General features: G+C 37.3%; 1 long non-coding RNA gene across 1 annotated transcript; it reads right to left on the reverse strand.

Moving 5' to 3' along the window:
- Positions 1–12558: 12558 nt before the first annotated feature.
- On the reverse strand, positions 12559–18277 carry LOC126952647 (uncharacterized). Its single transcript, XR_007724981.1, has 3 exons — positions 18065–18277; positions 16227–16282; positions 12559–13741 (listed from the first exon to the last, which is right to left on the reverse strand). It is a non-coding gene; the product is annotated as an uncharacterized LOC126952647 (long non-coding RNA).
- Positions 18278–18905: the final 628 nt, after the last annotated feature.

The following is an 18905-nucleotide window of genomic DNA, read 5'->3' on the forward strand; positions in this document are numbered from 1 at the left end:
GAAAGAAAGAAAGAAAGAAAAAAGAAAGAAAGAAAGAGAAAGAGAGAGAGAGAGAGAGAGAGAGGGAGGGGAGGGAGGGAGGGAGGGAGGGAGGGAGGGAGAGAGAGAAAGAAAGTAAAGAAAGAAAGAGTGAGAGAGTTCAGTAAACATATCAGTATCTAAAGACTTTTCAAATAAAGGGTTTATACATTACATTCTGGCATACTACATAGATTCATGTTATATGTTTGACTTAGGTAATAATTATTTTAATCCTTTTTATACAGATACCACAATGTACATTAATTTATAACTTGGATATCTGAATCTGCACGTGATTAAATGTTGTGATGTCGCTGCAAATGTTCCAGGAGGAAAAGTCACTCTCAATACAATACTACCTTGGCATGTTCACTTAGCAAACTGAAAGTGCCCCTGAGGGAGAATCTTCTATTCAGAAGTACGGTCCCAGGACCTTGACCCATCCATGCATTCAGAGTGAAGTGTTTCCACAGAATGGTGTATAAACTCAATCCCAAATTATTCAAATGCTATGAGAAATATAACTGCTAAAGGGACCAGCTCATTCTCTTTGTAGAAGGGAATCAGAAAGAGAGAGTTCAAAGATGAAGAGAATGTCTAATGGGACAGCCTGAGGTGGCTTATCAAGGTTTGGTTTATCACGGAGGCTGGACAGGCCAATTACCCAGACCAGATACTCACTCTCCTAGAGAGGACTAGAATGGACACCACTATGAACAGCCTTCTCCTTCTTTTGTTTCTTCATAACTGACCAATATTCTGGTCTTTATATTTTTCTTTAAATATACAACCACTTTTAAAATAGTCAAAATTGATGCTCTGGCTGTAATTTTATACTTTTAACATGATTTTTTCTTCTTTACTAATCTGTTAATGTCAGTGTTTTACTCTAAGGTGATGGGGTAAGGAGATTTCTATTATAAATACAAATATAAGAAATGTTTTTAACCTGTTGATAACCTGAAATATAACCGTGGACATTTTTGTATAAACATACCAAAAGTGATGTATTTAGAAGCTACTACCTGTAACTTCTAGTGCCAGACACACTATTGGTCCCACCATATGCCACTTGTATGAGCGTTGGTCAAATTGTTCAATCTCTTACAGCCTCAATTTGATCATATATAAAGTGATAATAGCATCTACCTCCCAAGTCATGTATGAAGACTTAATTGGTTGCATGATGTGAAGAGTGTGATACACTAAGGATCTGTGTGGGACATTCCTCACTTGATTTATTTTCACTCATTACTTCTCTCCAAAAAAGGAACCTTCGCATTATTTCCCACTGTGTCTCTAACAAGTCAAATGACTTTATGTGAGACTGCTCATTTGCATGCCCACATCTTTTCCCTCCAATAACCTATGGTAATACTCTCTGACAAGCATCAGCAAAGTCACCTTCAGGAGGAACGTCTCCTCGTACATGCATTATCCCCTCACAGCATCGCTTTCTCAATCTGTGCTATGTCAATTTGCACTTGAAGACACATTACTCAGTTTCATTGCTCCTTATGTGCCTCATTGCCTTAATATTTTAACTTCTTGAGAGTAAAGATTTTGCTTTCTTCTTCTTTTAAACTGGCCTGCTCAATCACCTAAACCCTCACCCCTACCCCTAGTTAATGTAACAGTGGCATTAATTTCATGTGGACTGTCGGGCTAATGAGAAATTATTTTAGCACTACAGAAGGGGGAAGTCTACAGAGAAGCTGTTAAGTATATCAAAGCAACAGAATAAAGAGAAAAATCAAAGAAGGTCAGAAAATTACTTACCCTTCCTTTCTTCTAAATGGTAAATGATTTATTTGCTTCAGTCTCTTAAGGGATACAGGTACCTTCCCTGTGGCTGCTTTCTACAAATAGTGGCAGCAAAGAAAGTCAGAAATGCAAGTCTCAAAGCAGAGATAACAGAAACACTTGAAGAAATAAGCTACAATAAATCAATAGGTACTTAGAGTTACAAAGAAATTAAGGAGTAAATGCAAACATTTTTCTCTAGTGTGTCTTAAGTCACCATCCAAAACATCTGTTATAAAAAGCTATGTTAAAAAATAGAGGTCTGTGAGACTCCGTCTCAAAAAAAAAAAAAAAAAAAAAAAAAAAAAAAAAAAAAAAAAAAAAAATAGAGGTCTACCGTGGTACATATAATTGAATACAGGTAGACTGCAAATATAAATAGTTAAGCATGTCCACAACTTCTGAGTAAGTTCTCTGTTAACAGAAGTAAAAACAGGTAATTTCAGAATGGATAAAAGGTAAAGTTCTGCACCGATTAAAACCAGATTAAAAAAGAAGCTAAATAGGTAGTTATTGTTTCTGTTTTTCTGTCCCATAAAAACCCCTGAATAACTTTTTCCCTCCTACCATTTCCCAAAGGAGAGACATTTATTCCAGGAATGTGCTTCTTGCAGGATGGAGAACTGCATTTTTGTTACAAGTGAATGACACCTAGGAATGAGTGTTTAAATTGTGGAGCAATTTGGAGGTAAATTAGAAAATAAGATTCACATCAGAACAAAATCAAATCATACCAGACAAGTGGGAAAACAAATCCCATCCTGATGTGTTAGTCAGATTTTTACTAAATAATAAAAATGGGAAAATAGCTTTGGAACTTAAATCTCACTTAAATGCAGGCCCATGAAGACTTCATAATTCTAAATGAATGTAATAACTTTAATATTGTATAACCTATATAAGATTTTCATTAGCATGACTTGAAGAATGGGAATTTTCTATTTAAAAGTACAACAGAATGTTAACAAAAAAATAGCTACTTCAGTTAGACATTGAAATTGTTTTTAAAACGTTTTATTATGATTTTTAAAAACCTTCTTGGGAATTACTTACTTAATTTTACAATACTTTCTAAAAAGCACCCTGGCAAACATTTTCTATTAACATTAAAGCAGATTTATGTTGATGCTTTTAAACTTTCACAGGACTTTGGGACATCCTGAGATAATTTTTGATACTTGGGAGTCACAAAACATAGATAGTAAACCTTTTATCTGAAAGAAGATCACAATATAGGCATACCTTGGAGATATTGCAGGTTCAATTCCAGACCACTACAATAAAGTGAAAATCACAATAAAGCGAGTTACACAAACTTTTGGTTTCCCAGTGCATATGAAAGTTATAATTACAGGCCAGGCCTAGTGGCTCACGCCTGTAATCCCAGCACTTTAGGAGTCCTAGCCGGGTGAATCACAAGGTCAGGAGATAGAGACCATCCTGGCTAACACGGTGAAATCCCGTCTCTACTAAAAATATAAAAAGAATTAGCCGGGCATGGTGGTGGCGGGCGCCTGTTGTCCCAGCTGCTCGGGAGGCTGAGGCAGGAGAATGGCGTGAACGTGGGAGGCAGAGCTTGCAGTGAGCCCAGATCGTGCCACTGCAGTGCATCCTGAGGGACAGAGCGATACTCCATCTCAAAAAAAAAAAAAGTGTGATTACACTATATTGTAGTCTGTTAAGTGTACAACATCATTATGTCTGAAAAAAAGACACAGTTTACACCTTCATTTAAAAATACTGATACGGGGAGGCGGGGGAGGATCATAAAATATAACTATTGGGTTTAATACTTGGGTGATGAAATAATCTGTACAACAAACCCCCATGACACACGTTTACCTATATGACAAACCTTCACAAGTACCCCTGAACCTAAAACAAAAGTTAGTAAACAAAAACTTTATTGTTAAATAATACTACTAACAATCTTCTCAGCCTTTGGCAGGTTGTAATTTTTTCCTTCTTTTTTTCTTTTTTTTTGAGATGCAGTCTCACTCTGTCACCAGGCTGGAGTGCAGTGGTGCAATCTCGGCTCACTGCAGCCTCCGTCTCCTGGTTCAAGTGATTCTCCTACCTCAGCTTACTCAGTAGCTACATGTGCCCGCCACCAAGCCCGGCTAATTTTGGTATATTTAGTAGGGACGAGGTTTCCCCCTGTTGGCCAGGATGGTCTTGATCTCTTGACCTCAGATGATCCATCCACCTCAGCCTCCCAAAGTGCTGGGATTACAGACGTGAGCCACCGTGCCCAGCCAGGTTGTAATATTTTTGCTGGTAAAAGGTCTGACCTTATTGATGGCTGCTGGTTGATCAGGGAGTGGTTGCTAAAGGCTAGGGTGGCTGTGGCAATTTCTTAAAATACCGCAACAATGAAGTTTGCTCCATCAATTGATTTTTCCTTTCATGAAATAATTTTCTCTGCAGCATGCTAAAATATTTGACAGCATTTTACCCACAGGAGAACTTCTTTCAAAATTGAAGGGAATCCTCTCAAAACCTGCCACTGCTTTATTAAATACGATTATGTGATGTTCTAAATCCTTTGTTGTCATTTCAACAATGTTTACAGCATCTTACCAAAAGCAGATTCCATCTCAAGAAACTACTTTCTTTGTTCATTCATAGGAAACAACTCCTCATTCATTAAAGTTTGATGATGAGATTGTAGCAACTGAGTCACGTCTTCAGTTCTAGCTTTCCACCACGTATGCAGTGATTTCCACCACATATGCAGTGATTTCCACCCCCTATGCAGTTATTTTCTTCCACTAAGTCTTGAACCTATCAAAGTCATCCAGGAGGTTTAGAATCAACTTCTTCCAAACTTCTGTTAATGTTGATATTTTGACCTCCACCCATGAATCACAGATGTTTTTAATGGTATCTAGAAAGGTGAATCCTTCGCAGGTTTTCTTTTTTGGTTTCTTTTTGACATGGAGTTTTGCTCTGCCAAGCTGGAGTGCAGTGGCACCATCTCAGCTCACTGCAACCTCTGCCTCCCGGGTTCAAGAGATTTTCCTGCCTCAGCCTCCCGAATAGCTGGGACTACAGGCCTGTGCCACCACGCCCGGCTAGTTTTTTGTATTTTTAGTAGAGATGGGGTTTCACCGCGTTAGCCAGGATGATCTCGATCTCCTGACCTTATGATCCACCCACCTCAGCCTCCCAAAGTGCTGGGATTACAGGCATGAACCACCATGCCCGATCCAGAAGGTTTTCAGTTTACTTTGTCCAAATCCATCAGAGAAATCACTGTCTATGGCAGCAATGGCCTTACAACATGTATTTCTTAATAAAATTTGAAAGTCAAAATTTCTCCTTGATCCATGGGCTGCAGAATGGATGTTGTGGTAGCAGGCATGGGCAACATTCATCTCCTTGTACATCTCTTGGATGACTAGGTGCATTGCCAATGAGCAATAATATTTTGAAAGGAATCTTTTTTTCTGAGCAGTAGGTCTCAACAGTGAGCTTAAAATAGTCAATAAACCATACCATAAACAGATGGACCATTTTCCAGACTTCGCTCTTTTATTTATAGAGCACAGGCAAAGTAGATTTAACATCACTCTTAAGGGCCCTAGGATTTTCAGAATGGTAAATGAACATTTATTTCATCGTGAAGTCATCAGCCGCATTAGCCCCTGATAAGAGAGTCAGCCTGTCCTTTGAAGTTTGAAGCCAGATATTGACTTCTTGTCTTTATGAAAATCCTAGATAGCATCTTCTAATATAAGGCTGCATTGTCGTCATTAAAAATCTGTCAGAGTAGCCACCTGTGTTAAGCTGTTCTTGCATTGCTATAAAGGAATACCGGAGGCCGGGCGCGGTGGCTCACGCCTGTAATCCCAGCACTTTGTGAGGCCGAGGCAGGTGGATCACAAGGTCAGGAGATCGAGACCATCCTGGCTAAAACGGTGAAACCCCGTCTCTACTAAAAATACAAAAAATTAGCCAGGCATGGTGGCAAGCACCTGTAGTCCCAGCTATTCGGGAGGCTGAGGTGGGAGAATGGCATGAACCCAGGAGGCGGAGTTTGCAGTGAGCCAAGAGGGTGCCACTGCACTCCAGCCTGGATGACAGAGCGAGACTCCGTCTCAAAAAAAATAAAAAAATAAAAAATAAAAGAAATATCTGAGACCAGGTAATTTATTAAGAAAACAGGTTTAATTGGCTCATGGTTCTGCAGGATATACAGGAAGTATAATGCTGGCATCTGCTTAGCCTCTGAAGAGGCCTCAGGGAGATTTTACTCATAGCAGAAGGTGAAGCAGGAGTGGACACATCACGTTGCTTACGTGGGAGCAAGAGAAAGGATAGCGGGGAGGTGTCACACACTTTTAAACAACCAGATCTCGTGAGAACTCACTGGTTATTGTGAGGACAGCACCAAGTCATGAAGTATCCACCTCCGTGATCCAAACACTTCCCACCATGCCCCACATCCAACATTGGGAGATTACATTTTAACATGAGATTTAGAGGGGACAATATCCAAACCACATCACTACTTTCATCAATTATCTTAGCCAGATCTTCTGGCTAACTTGTAGCTTTTACATGACCACTTGTGACTTTACCTTACACTTTTATGTTATGAAGATACCATTAAGCTGCATGAACAAAACTTGACTAGTTTCAAACTTCTCTGCAGCTTCCTTATCTCTTTTTTTTTTTTTTTTTTTTTTTGATTTATTTATTTTTTTTTTTTAATTTATTTATTATTATTATACTTTAAGTTGTAGGGTACATGTGCATAACGTGCAGGTTTGTTACATATGTATACTTGTGCCATGTTGCTGTGCTGCACCCATCAACTCGTCATTTACATCAGGTATAACTCCCAATGCAATCCCTCCCCCCCCCCCCCCCCTCCCCATGATAGGCCCCGGTGTGTGATGTTCCCCTTCCTGAGTCCGAGTGATCTCATTGTTCAGTTCCCACCTATGAGTGAGAACATGCGGTGTTTGGTTTTCTGTTCTTGTGATAGTTTGCTAAGAATGATGGATTCCAGCTGCATCCAAGTCCCTACAAAGGACTCAAACTCATCCTTTTTTATGGCTGCATAGTATTCCATGGTGTATATGTGCCACATTTTCTTAATCCAATCTGTCACTGATGGACATTTGGGTTGATTCCAAGTCTTTGCTATTGTGAATAGTGCTGCAATAAACATACGTGTGCATGTGTCTTTATAGCAGCATAATTTATAATCCTTTGGGTATATACCCAGTAATGGGATGGCTGGGTCATATGGTACATCTAGTTCTAGATCCTTGAGGAATCGCCATACTGTTTTCCATAATGGTTGAACTAGTTTACAATCCCACCAACAGTGTAAAAGTGTTCCTATTTCTCCACATCCTCTCCAGCACCTGTTGTTTCCTGACTTTTTAATGATTGCCATTCTAACTGGTGTGAGATGGTATCTCATTGTGGTTTTGATTTGCATTTCTCTGATGGCCAGTGATGATGAGCATTTTTTCATGTGTCTGTTGGCTGTATGAATGTCTTCTTTTGAGAAATGTCTGTTCATGTCCTTTGCCCACTTTTTGATGGGGTTGTTTGTTTTTTTCTTGTAAATTTGTTTGAGTTCTTTGTAGGTTCTGGATATTAGCCCTTTGTCAGATGAGTAGATTGCAAAAATTTTCTCCCATTCTGTAGGTTGCCTGTTCACTCTGATGGTAGTGTCTTTTGCTGTGCAGAAGCTCTTTAGTTTAATGAGATCCCATTTGTCAATTTTGGCTTTTGCTGCCGTTGCTTTTGGTGTTTTAGACATGAAATCTTTGCCCATGCCTATGTCCTGAATGGTGCTACCTAGGTTTTCCTCTAGGATTTTTATGGTATTAGGTCTAACATTTAAGTCTCTAATCCATCTTGAATTAATTTTCGTATAAGGAGTAAGGAAAGGATCCAGTTTCAGCTTTCTACTTATGGCTAGCCAATTTTCCCAGCACCATTTATTAAATAGGGAATCCTTTCCCCATTTCTTGTTTCTCTCAGGTTTGTCAAAGATCAAATGGCTGTAGATGTGTGGTATTATTTCTGAGGACTCTGTTCTGTTCCATTGGTCTATATCTCTGTTTTGGTACCAGTACCATGCTGTTTTGGTTACTGTAGCCTTGTAGTATAGTTTGAAGTCAGGTAGCGTGATGCCTCCAGCTTTGTTCTTTTGACTTAGGATTGTCTTGGAGATGCGGGCTCTTTTTTGGTTCCATATGAACTTTAAAGCAGTTTTTTCCAATTCTGTGAAGAAACTCATTGGTAGCTTGATGGGGATGGCATTGAATCTATAAATTACCTTGGGCAGTATGGCCATTTTCACAATATTGATTCTTCCTATCCATGAGCATGGTATGTTCTTCCATTTGTTTGTGTCCTCTTTGATTTCACTGAGCAGTGGTTTGTAGTTCTCCTTGAAGAGGTCCTTTACATCCCTTGTAAGTTGGATTCCTAGGTATTTTATTCTCTTTGAAGCAATTGTGAATGGAAGTTCATTCCTGATTTGGCTCTCTGTTTGTCTGTTACTGGTGTATAAGAATGCTTGTGATTTTTGCACATTAATTTTGTATCCTGAGACTTTGCTGAAGTTGCTTATCAGCTTAAGGAGATTTTGGGCTGAGACAATGGGGTTTTCTAAATATACAATCATGTCATCTGCAAACAGGGACAATTTGACTTCTTCTTTTCCTAACTGAATACCCTTGATTCCTTATCTCTCTTAACCTTCACAGAATTAAAGAGAGTCTGGGCCTTTTTCTGGATTAGGCTTTTGTTTAAAGGAATGTTGTGGCTGGTTTAATCTTCCACCTAGACCACTAAACCTTTCGCCATATCAGCAATAAAGCTGTTTCTCTTTCTTATTATTCATGTGTTTATTGGAGTTGTAGTTTCAATTTCTTGAAGATTTTTTCTCTTGCATTCACTACTTGGCTAACTCTTTGGTGCAAGAGGCCTAGATTTTGGGCTGTCTTAGCTTTCAACATGCCTTCCTCATGAAGCTTAATCATTTCTAGCTTCTGATTTCAAGTGAGAGACCTGTGACTCCTCCTTTCACTTGAACACATAGAATTGTAGTGTTATTAATTGGCCTAATTTCAATATTGTTGTGTCTCAGCAAATACAGATGCCTAAGAAGAGGGAGAGAAACGGCAATAACCAGTCAGAACACACACATTTATGGATGAAGTTCACCATCTTATATGGGCACAGTTTGTGGTGCCCCAAAACAATTACAATAGAAACATCAAAGATCACCATAATAGATATATCAATAATGAAAATGTTTGAAATATTTAGAGAATTACCAACATGTGACACAGAGACACAAACTGAGCACAAGTTTTTGAATACCAATAGACTTGTTCAACTCAAGGTTACCAAAAACCATCAACTTGCAAAAAAAAAAAAAAAAAAAGACACATCTGCAAAGCATAAAGCATAATAAAATGAAGTATGTTCATACTCATCAATTATGAGAAATTTAAAGTACAATGAATAAAGAAAAATCTGCAGCACGAAAAAGTAAGTACATGTAACTAATTTATCTACAGGAAGTCTTTGGACTTGAAAAATGCATATCACTAACTGTTCATAGCTCTTCAAAAAACAAACTCCAGTCAAAACTTAAAGAAGAACAGATGGATAGAAAAGAATGGCAGCAGGCTATGTGAGTTTTGGAAACAGGTTTGTAGGGATAAAGTGGCTCAGAGAGATCATTGCTTTGGGGTTACTCCAAGATTAATGTATAGCTACATTTGCAATAAATGGGGAAATTTTGATCAGAAGTTATTGGAAAAAGCAATCCATGCCAAAGTGTGTGTGTGTGTGTGTGTGTGTGTGTGTGAGTGATTTACATGTTTAAATAACAGGAGACATCTATTTTGAATCCAGTTGAATTCTAATCATTTTCTCTAGGAAGTAGATACAAGATATAAAATATGAATGGAGCTAGTTTTGTTTGTTTGTTTGTTTGTTTTTTGAGACAGGGCCTTACTCTGTTACCCAGGCTGGAATGCATTGGTGTGACCATGGCTCACGGCAGTCTCAACCTCTGAGGCTCAGGTGATCCTCCTACCTCAGCCTCCCGAGTAGCTGGGACTATGCCAAGCTGTTATTTTTGTATTTTTTGTAGTAATGGGGTCTCACCATGTTGCCCAGGCTGGTCTCAAACTCCTGGGCTCAAGTGATCCTCCCAACTCTGCCTCCCAAAGTGCTGGGATTACAGGCATGAGCCACTGCACCTGGCCATGCATTAAATCATGGCCAAGATCTAGTTGAGATCAGTCAAGGGAATAAAAAACAACAGATCGATGCTCTTATTTGGCATAGAATAAGAAAAGAAAATTAACAGAAGCCAAATAATTGAGAAATAAAAAAGAAAAATTATAAAAAGGCAAGCACGTTATAATCACTAGGATTATTGTATTATGACTGTTAAATCATTTTCAGAACTCTTCATGCTGAGTGTAGGGAGAGGGGCAGCAGAGGAAAGAACAGGTAGAAAAGGAGTGGGAGGAAACAGACAGAGGGAAACAGAGAAGAGGAGAAAACTAATGGGAAAGATTGGTTTATTTAAAATAGCACTTTCACGATTTCTTTTCCTTGCACAAGAACTCATATATCTTAGTTAAAAACCTATTTGTGTAGTAGTGATTTTCAGCCTGCTTTAGTGATAGAAGCCATTTTTTAATGTACCCAGGATAACCAACTTCATCAACATGTGGTGGAAATCTAATTACCTTTGAAAAACATTTTTGAGTAATTTCTTGGACTACCACATCCTTTGTAATAGAAAGTCCGATCTCTCTCTCCCCAACTACACATTTCTATTAATATCAGGCCTTATTCAGTCCAAATAGGTTTTCTTTCTTTCTTTTCTTTCTCTCTCTCTCTCCCTTCCTTCCTACCTTCCTTCCTTCCTTCCTTCCTTCCTCTCTTTCTTTCCTTTTCTTTTTTTTTTTTTTTTTTTTTTTGAGGTGGGTTCTCACTGTGTCACCCAGGCTGGAGTGCAATGGCATGATCTCAGCTCACTGCAACCTCTGCCTCCTGGGTTCAAGAGATTCTCCTGCCTTAGCCTCCCCAATAGCTGGGATTACAGGCACGTGCCACCCCACCTGGCTAATTTTTGTATTTTTAGTAGAGACGGGGTTTCACCATGTTGGCCAGGCTGATCTTGAACTCCTGGCCTCAGGTGATCCACCTGCCTCGGCCTCCCAAAGTGCTGGGATTACTGGGATTACAGGCAGGAGCCACCACAACTGGCCAGGCTTTCTTTTTTTCTTTTTTCTTTTTTTGTTTTGAGACGGAGTCTTGCCCTGTCACCCAGGCTGGAGTACAGTGGTGCGATCATGGCTCACTGCAAGCTCCGCCTTCCGGGTCCACGCCATTCTCCTACCTCAGCCTTCCAAGTAGCTGGGACTACTGGCGGCTACCACCACGCCCGGCTAATTTTTTGTTGTTGTTGTATTTTTAGTAGAGATGGGGTTTCACCGTGTTAGCCGGGATGGTTTCAATCTCCTGACCTCGTGATCCGCCCGCCTCGGCCTCCCAAAGTGCTGGGATTACAGGCGTGAGCCACTGCGCCTGGCCCTTTTTTTTTCTTTTTTTTCCCCCAAATTTCCAGTGCAGAGAGAAATTGGAAGACACTAGACTGATATTGCTGATGCTTTTTGCTGCTGCAATGTGTAGATATACAAAACTGACTTTGCACAGACTCATGAATCTGTGATTCCCACAGTGATTACAAACCCTGCATGGGCCACAGTAATCTACTCTGCCTTGCCACCAAATATGTCAGCCATCTTGGTTTACACTCACATGTTCAACCATAGCTACTCAAAGGACCATACCATTCCAAAATGGATGCTTACTAAGGTTCCAACCTTTCTTTGATTTATCTAGCTCTGTAAAAGCTAGTACCTAGTCCTTTCTTTCCCTTGATGGTATCTCTTTTTGGAGAATCCTGGTATCCTTTCTACTTTTGGGCCTTAGTGGATGCCATCATGATCCACTCAGAAAAGTTTTCTGGATTTCGTGTGAGTATGTGTAGTTAATTGCATGTTAAAGTAGCCATAGATGAAGATCATGTTTAGACATAGTTTCTAACCTGAAGATTCCAATCCTTAACTTGCTGGCATTGGCGCCAATAACTGGCATTTACTCGGAGATCCCTTGAAACACGAGTAGAAGTCAACATTTTCACTGCGATTTTTGTCAGTTGTCTGAATCCCAGGTTTTGGTAGAGAAATCTTAAAGGAAAGTAATTCAGTGTGGCATGTATGAGGGTAGTTTTGTTTTGTCAATCCTACTAGCCTTGAAATTACAGGCCTTTATGTCATACTTAGATTGTAGGCTAAAGGCAAACTGAGCGTCTCTGAATCCCCCCTTCCTATCTAGGATTTCTGAGGCTTTTGTCTTAGTCTGAGCTTAGCTTTCTCGATGTAAAGAACAAAAGACAATTAAAATACACTAACGTTTCCTATCATTCGTCCAACTATACATTACGAAGCATGTAGTCTTCAAGACGTAGCAGGCAATAACTTGACTAAATGTTTTGCAACCACATAACATGGTTAACAGTTTTTCACCTCTTAACATCTTCCTCTCCACTCACTTCACTTAGCCAAAGTCATATTTTAGGTTCTGTTTTGCAGCAACCCAATCATAGTCCTAAATTCATTATGACTTGGTTCAACTGCATGTACCGAAAATTCCACAAATAACAGTGGCTTAAACAAGATAGTTTATTTTTCTTGCACATAAAAGGTGTCCACAAGGGGAGTATCCAAGGCAACTATGGTAGCTTTATGGTTCAATGAAGTGCACAGTCCCTTGTCTTTAAGTATCATTCTGCACATGGTTTACATTCTCCAGACCATCATATTCTGGTCCAAGATGGCTGCTGGAGCTACAGACATAATACTCATACTCTAAATAACAAGGAAAAAAAGAGGGCAAGGAAAAACCCTCATATTTTTAAGGAGACTTTCTAGAAAAATTATACCCAACACTTTTACTTAATTGTCTTTGGGCATAACCTAGTCATATGACAACACTTAAATGCAAAGGAGGTTGGGAAATGTCAACTGAGTGGCATTGTGTCAACCTGAAAACGTTAGGATTTTTTTACTAAGGACAAAGGGGGAAATCAATTTGATAAGATGTTTCTCGTAGATGTTTAAGAGTTCTTACAGAATAATTAAATGTATTTTGTGTGTCTATATTTGGCATCAAGCACGTTTATCAATGTACTAATAAGAGATTTCTTTCTCTTTGTCTTAAGTTTTTCAGTTGTGTACAATAGAGAAACATGAAAATTCAGACTGTTCTCAGAGATTAAATGAAATATATATACACACACATATACACACACATACACACAAACATGCATATAATTGACATGGAGCATAATAAATCCTTATCTATGATTTAAAGATTTAAAAAATATCACTACAAGGAATTTGTTGCCATAATTTGCTGTATAAAATAACATTTTATTGTTTAAACAATATTTACCACATTTATAACTAATAGCAAAGGATTATTCCAAAACATATTCATTCCTGAGATGAATTTTTGGTCAAAATTTAAGCTGAACCAAATTTGTAAGTTTGCAAAGAAATCAAGTTACTTTCCCCACACCCATCAACTTCTTAAATTCAGTTAGCACTAGACATAGCATATTACAAGAAAGGCTGTTTGCTTTGCTGTTTACAGCCCAAAAAGTACTGGATATCTCCCAGGAAATTCCAGTCTTAGGAGGATTCCAACAAGCATGAAGAACTGAGTGGTTCAGATTTAAGCACAGATTGGAATCAGAACGTGGACATTATTCCAAGTCCAACGTGTCTGATTTTTGAGATTCAGCATTCATTCATGCAGGTTCCAACAGTGAGACATTTATGAATAAAACCTGGAGATAAAACAGGATTCAATATGCCAACATATAATCTTCATTACTGACATAATAAAAATTCAAATGTACCACTTTCATATAAGCAAAAAGTGATAAATTTTAATTTTTGTTACTTTTTTCTAAGATAGATGGCAGTTACATATAGATTTTTTTTAATTTATGCTGTACCATAATATACAAAGATGCTATAAAAATGCTTAAAAACTTGAGTGAAACCAATGTTGTAAGATTACATATATCCACCAGATATGCACTTTCATTCATGAAATTAGTTGTTCTTATGTATGTTTAAAATAGGCTTTTAGTAATCACTCATTTGTTATTTAACACATTTTTCATTGTAATGCACAATAAATGCATTTATTTACTAAAGGTACTTATGGCTCTCAAAGCAAGTAATGCATATTGAACCGTATATTAGTGGATTATTTCTGTGATATAAAGTTCAGTGTTCATCTAAAATAGATATCTTTCTGTTTTTACTCTATGCGCTTACTCTTCGTAATTTCTTTATCTGGTAAAATATCCTGCACATGGAAGATATTTAATAAATGAGGTTAAGTAATAGGTAGGTCAATGGTAATATTAGAATTACCTTTCTACAAAGAGATGCATTAAGAAGCAATGTAGGTCAGTCCTGCAGAGCCTGACTAACAGGTTCTGACACAGGCAAACAGTGTACTTTGGCTAATCCTCCAGATTGCTTATTACCAACACTTGCAATTTTAACTTATTGGAGTCAATATCAGAAATAAAGATGAGAAAATGATTCAACCCATATTGCTACACTTCAGTCACTGAGTTGAGAGACAAGACGTTTTAAGATTTCCAGAATTTATAAAACCTGTCTCTACCCAATAATTGGAATAACCTGTTAACAAGTAAAAGTTATCACCAACCCAATTTTGTTATCCATTGATGATGTGTGTGAGAAGGGAGATTTAATGGATTTATTGATTTTTTTGATAATTTATATGCATAATTCTAAGGAATCTTTTCTAGCATGAGAAAAATGAACTTGGGACCACTGAGAGTGAGTTCATTAATCTTCCAGTACATAATGTTTTTATCTTTTTCACCAATTTTTAAATTTTTTCCAACCTAGCAGGATACATTTTCCTCGTCTTCAGTATTTAATAGGTATATTTCCAATTTCACTAGTACACTAACAAACAGGAAAAAAAAGAAAGAAAAAAATCATAGATATGTTAGATAAATAGATACATTAAATTTTATGATTTAAGGTAAAAATGTAAATAATTAGCCTGAAAGTAGCAAATATAGAAATGAGGAGAGCAAATTGTCATCCTAGCATTGTCCTTACTTTCTGGGTGACCTTGAATATGGCTGTTACTTTCCTGAGCAATGACTTTCTTGTCTGTAACATAGAATGATCATGCTCATTTCCTCTTTCATGGCATAGTCATAACAATCACATAACACAGTTTATATCAAATAGTTTTAAAGCATAAAGGATTATATAGTAAAATGTTAGCCTTGTTAAAAACCAGTTCAAAATATGAAATGCAATCCTCTTTAAAAAGATAAATTAGAACCTTGGGACATCATTATTGACATTTCAAAATGATTATTTGCTTTTTAAACAAATTTACTGCATGATTAGTATGTTCATTTAAGGGAGAGGATAAAAGAGAAGAAAGAGAAATTTAGAAAATTCTCTCAATCTCTGGGAATAAATGATTACTCAATTTCTTGATTTCTGGTATAAAATGTTTAGTAGAAGACTTCCTTTGAATTATTCAAATTATATTAGGAAGTAAGTCTGAATTTACTACCAATATGAATTTCACACCACAGTATTCAACCAAGAGGCATTTGAGCACCCTCTCACTGTGATTATTGTATTTCAAGCATTATATAGTTCTAGGCGTCATACTTTGCACTGTCGTCTGTGTGAATGGTGACTCTAGAGTTCAGTTCTATTCGGCCTGCACAGCCGTATGAGGCAGCTTTGAGCAAGGAAACTTGAGTCTGTTTCTATTCCATTGGAACTGAGTCAGTGATACCAATACTTTAAGGATACATTACCAAGCTTCCCATAATATATCCCATAATATATGTGAAACTACAAATTCTAAACTCTGAATCTAAAAGAACAGAGCATTTTTTATCTTAAGGCTTTCTAACACATTTATAAATAGAAGCTGCTCATTTAATTATGATAGGACCCGTCAGGAACATAATTACTACATAAAACAAAGATTTCAAATGTTTCTTTCACTTATCTACTTCATATGTCTAATAACTGGGTATTTTCTAAATCATAACCTTAATTTTTGGATGCATTTCACATTGCCACCATTCTAAGCCCTCTGTAATACTAAAAGTATGTTTTTATCAGCCATCTACTTTCAATATTTTAAAATGTTGGTAGCTCTGGGGCATGTGGAAATAGGCATGATTACATGTTTTAAAGGTGTCTTGTGTTTATGTTCTAAGATCACAGACTACTCAGACTTACCTGTTTTAGTTCCTTTCTTTTAGATGTTTAACTCCTTTGCGATAATTTGATGCTGGCTAGAATGAAAAGACAAACATTCCCTTCAAATAGTATGCCATTGCCTAATAATTTTGCAAACTCCAATGAAACCCAAACCACATTCAGAATTTAGATTTTCCTACTGGCTTATGTAATTTTTGTTCATATGGAATAACATCAGGTTCCATCTTTTATTCTCCTTCAGAATATCATTAACAAAGAAAACTTTGAATGTTAGCTGGTGGGATACATTGACACTGTTTACACAGCACTGTTTCCTACTCAGACCTGCACACAAACGTTCGCACACATTTTCATGCACGCACACTCCTGGGGAGGTCAATGAATATTACAATTCTTCTGGAAATAATCCTTAAGAATGAATGAGCAAAAGACACAGTTTTCAACCCTATTTTCTCTTCTGTTTCTTTTTCTTCCCTCTGTTCTCTCTCTCTCTCTCTCTCTTTCTTTCTCTTTACTTTTTTCTTCCTGGAGAGGTTTCTGAAGTTCAACAGTGATTTCTTTAATTAAGAGGAAAAAAAAAACCACACATACACACACTAGAGAACAAGAAGGAATAGTAAACAGTTCCCTCCACTGCTAGAGGGGTTAGTTACAAAATAAACATTTCATAGACTGGACCACATCTCCTATAATGAGACAGCTCTGGCTAGTGAGACTGCAACTAAAGTCCCCCTGTTAAGGGCATTCACTCGAAAAATTAAGCGACCCACTTGTGTTGACTGAAAACATCCTTGCCGAGGGTTTTCGCAATCACCTAGAGCAGTTTTTGACAATCTGCCTTGTGCTTTAACACTGCCTTTCCTGAAGGCTCTCTCTGCTGTGTTTTGTTTTAATGGTTCATTCTCCTCACTGGTGATTCAAAGTCTAAGCTCTCTCTGTTAAGCCTCTGTATAAAATAAAACTCCTTAAGTCAGAGAAAAGGAGAAGTAAGAAGGGCATTCAGTTTGATGTTTTAGTAGGACATACAGATGCAGGAAATTAGTATTCAATTTTTTTCCTTCTCCAAACCAAAACACACTGACCAAAGAAGATTGTTCACATTTGCAAAATTTGCCTTGAGCCCCTCAAAGGAAAGATGCTATATAAAATCTAAAAATAAGCCATGAAAAAAATGCCTCAGAATAAAAAAACAAAAGAGCATTCTAGCAATAACCTCAGAAATGTCAGCATCCATCCAAGAAATGCAGCAGGAAGTCATACTAGGATATTATTTGCAATCCAGTGGCATGTCACATATCAAAATAGATCATGATCTATCAAAATTAGGTCACTGTCTCTAAAGTACTAAATACATCCAAATCATTAATGAACATGACCTTATATTCCTGTTTAAGCAATGAGAAGATGGAAGTAAAGAATTAACCTGGACAAAGTCATTGGAAAAACAACTGAATTTTAGCTCACTATTTTCAAGCAAGAAAAACTCAACAGGGGTCATACTTCATAACATTGCGGATGAAATGAGACAAAAAATCTAAACCACCCATTTATTTGCCTTTCAAGCTACAATTAAGAGCTATTAATTTATGAAGGTGTTTGTTCACTTGTCAACCAGCACAGCACTGCATACTGAAACCTGTAATTCACTTCCAAGTCTCTTCTATCATCTAGAGCTATTTCTTTGACCCACTCACAAAAGGCATTTTTCTAGTATATTAAATCATTGATTTCTGCTCTCTATTGTATCCACTGTATTCAGAATTAAAGAAAAATACACACAAATACATTTGTTTCTACAAAAGGTAAAAACATGTACATGTAAGAACAAATCGTTAGCTAAACACTTTGGGGAGTACCTTGGAAAGCCAGAGACATAGATCACCTTAATTTACTCCAGGCAAGGCTGGGTCTTCACTGTTACTCATTGATGTCTACTCACCTTTGCTTCTTTACTCTCTTCAGCTTTAATAGCTCCCTTGTTCATCTCAACTATTCAAACCCAGTCTAGATTTCACAACCCTGCATGAATAGCATTTTTTCTTCAGACTCTTCTATGAAAAATGTTAGCTTTAAATTGTCCCCCTTCTCTGAATCCTTCTTGTAGCTAGATTTCATATAACCCTATTAAAGACTTGGTTATTTTGCTTTAATGTATGTTAGCTTTGTCATTCATTAATTCATTCCACAAATATTTATGGAATGCCTACTACGTGCCAGGTGTAACTCTAGATGCTGGGTATACAGCAATAAACACAATAGACAAAAATTTGTGCTCTAATTTGTGTTTACATTTTATTGGAATTTGTAGCCAATATACACTATAAATAAGTTATAGTATCAGGTAGTGATAATGCTAAGAAGAAAAGCTAAAGCAGAGAAGGGTGATTAGAAATCTCATAATGGAGACATATGTGTGGAGAGGTGCGTATGTTTGAATAGAGTTCTTATTTATCTCATTTTGCTGAAAGTTTCCTTATAAAACTGGCATAAGAAAAAGCTTTTGCAAACCACTGATATATGGTTCTTAACACAGTAATGGACACAATACAAGTATCAATAAATACTCAGTAATTAATTCTTTTAGCTCTCTGCTACTGCTTTGGCCTATAATTATAAATAAGCTATTTTTACGTTTGACTGTTATTCTCTGATGAAGACAAAAGCAAAGGATCTTAACTCTGCTTCTGCTTAAAAAAC

Source organism: Macaca thibetana, chromosome 4 (assembly GCF_024542745.1).
Source record: "Macaca thibetana thibetana isolate TM-01 chromosome 4, ASM2454274v1, whole genome shotgun sequence".
NCBI classification, from domain to species: Eukaryota; Metazoa; Chordata; class Mammalia; order Primates; family Cercopithecidae; genus Macaca; species Macaca thibetana.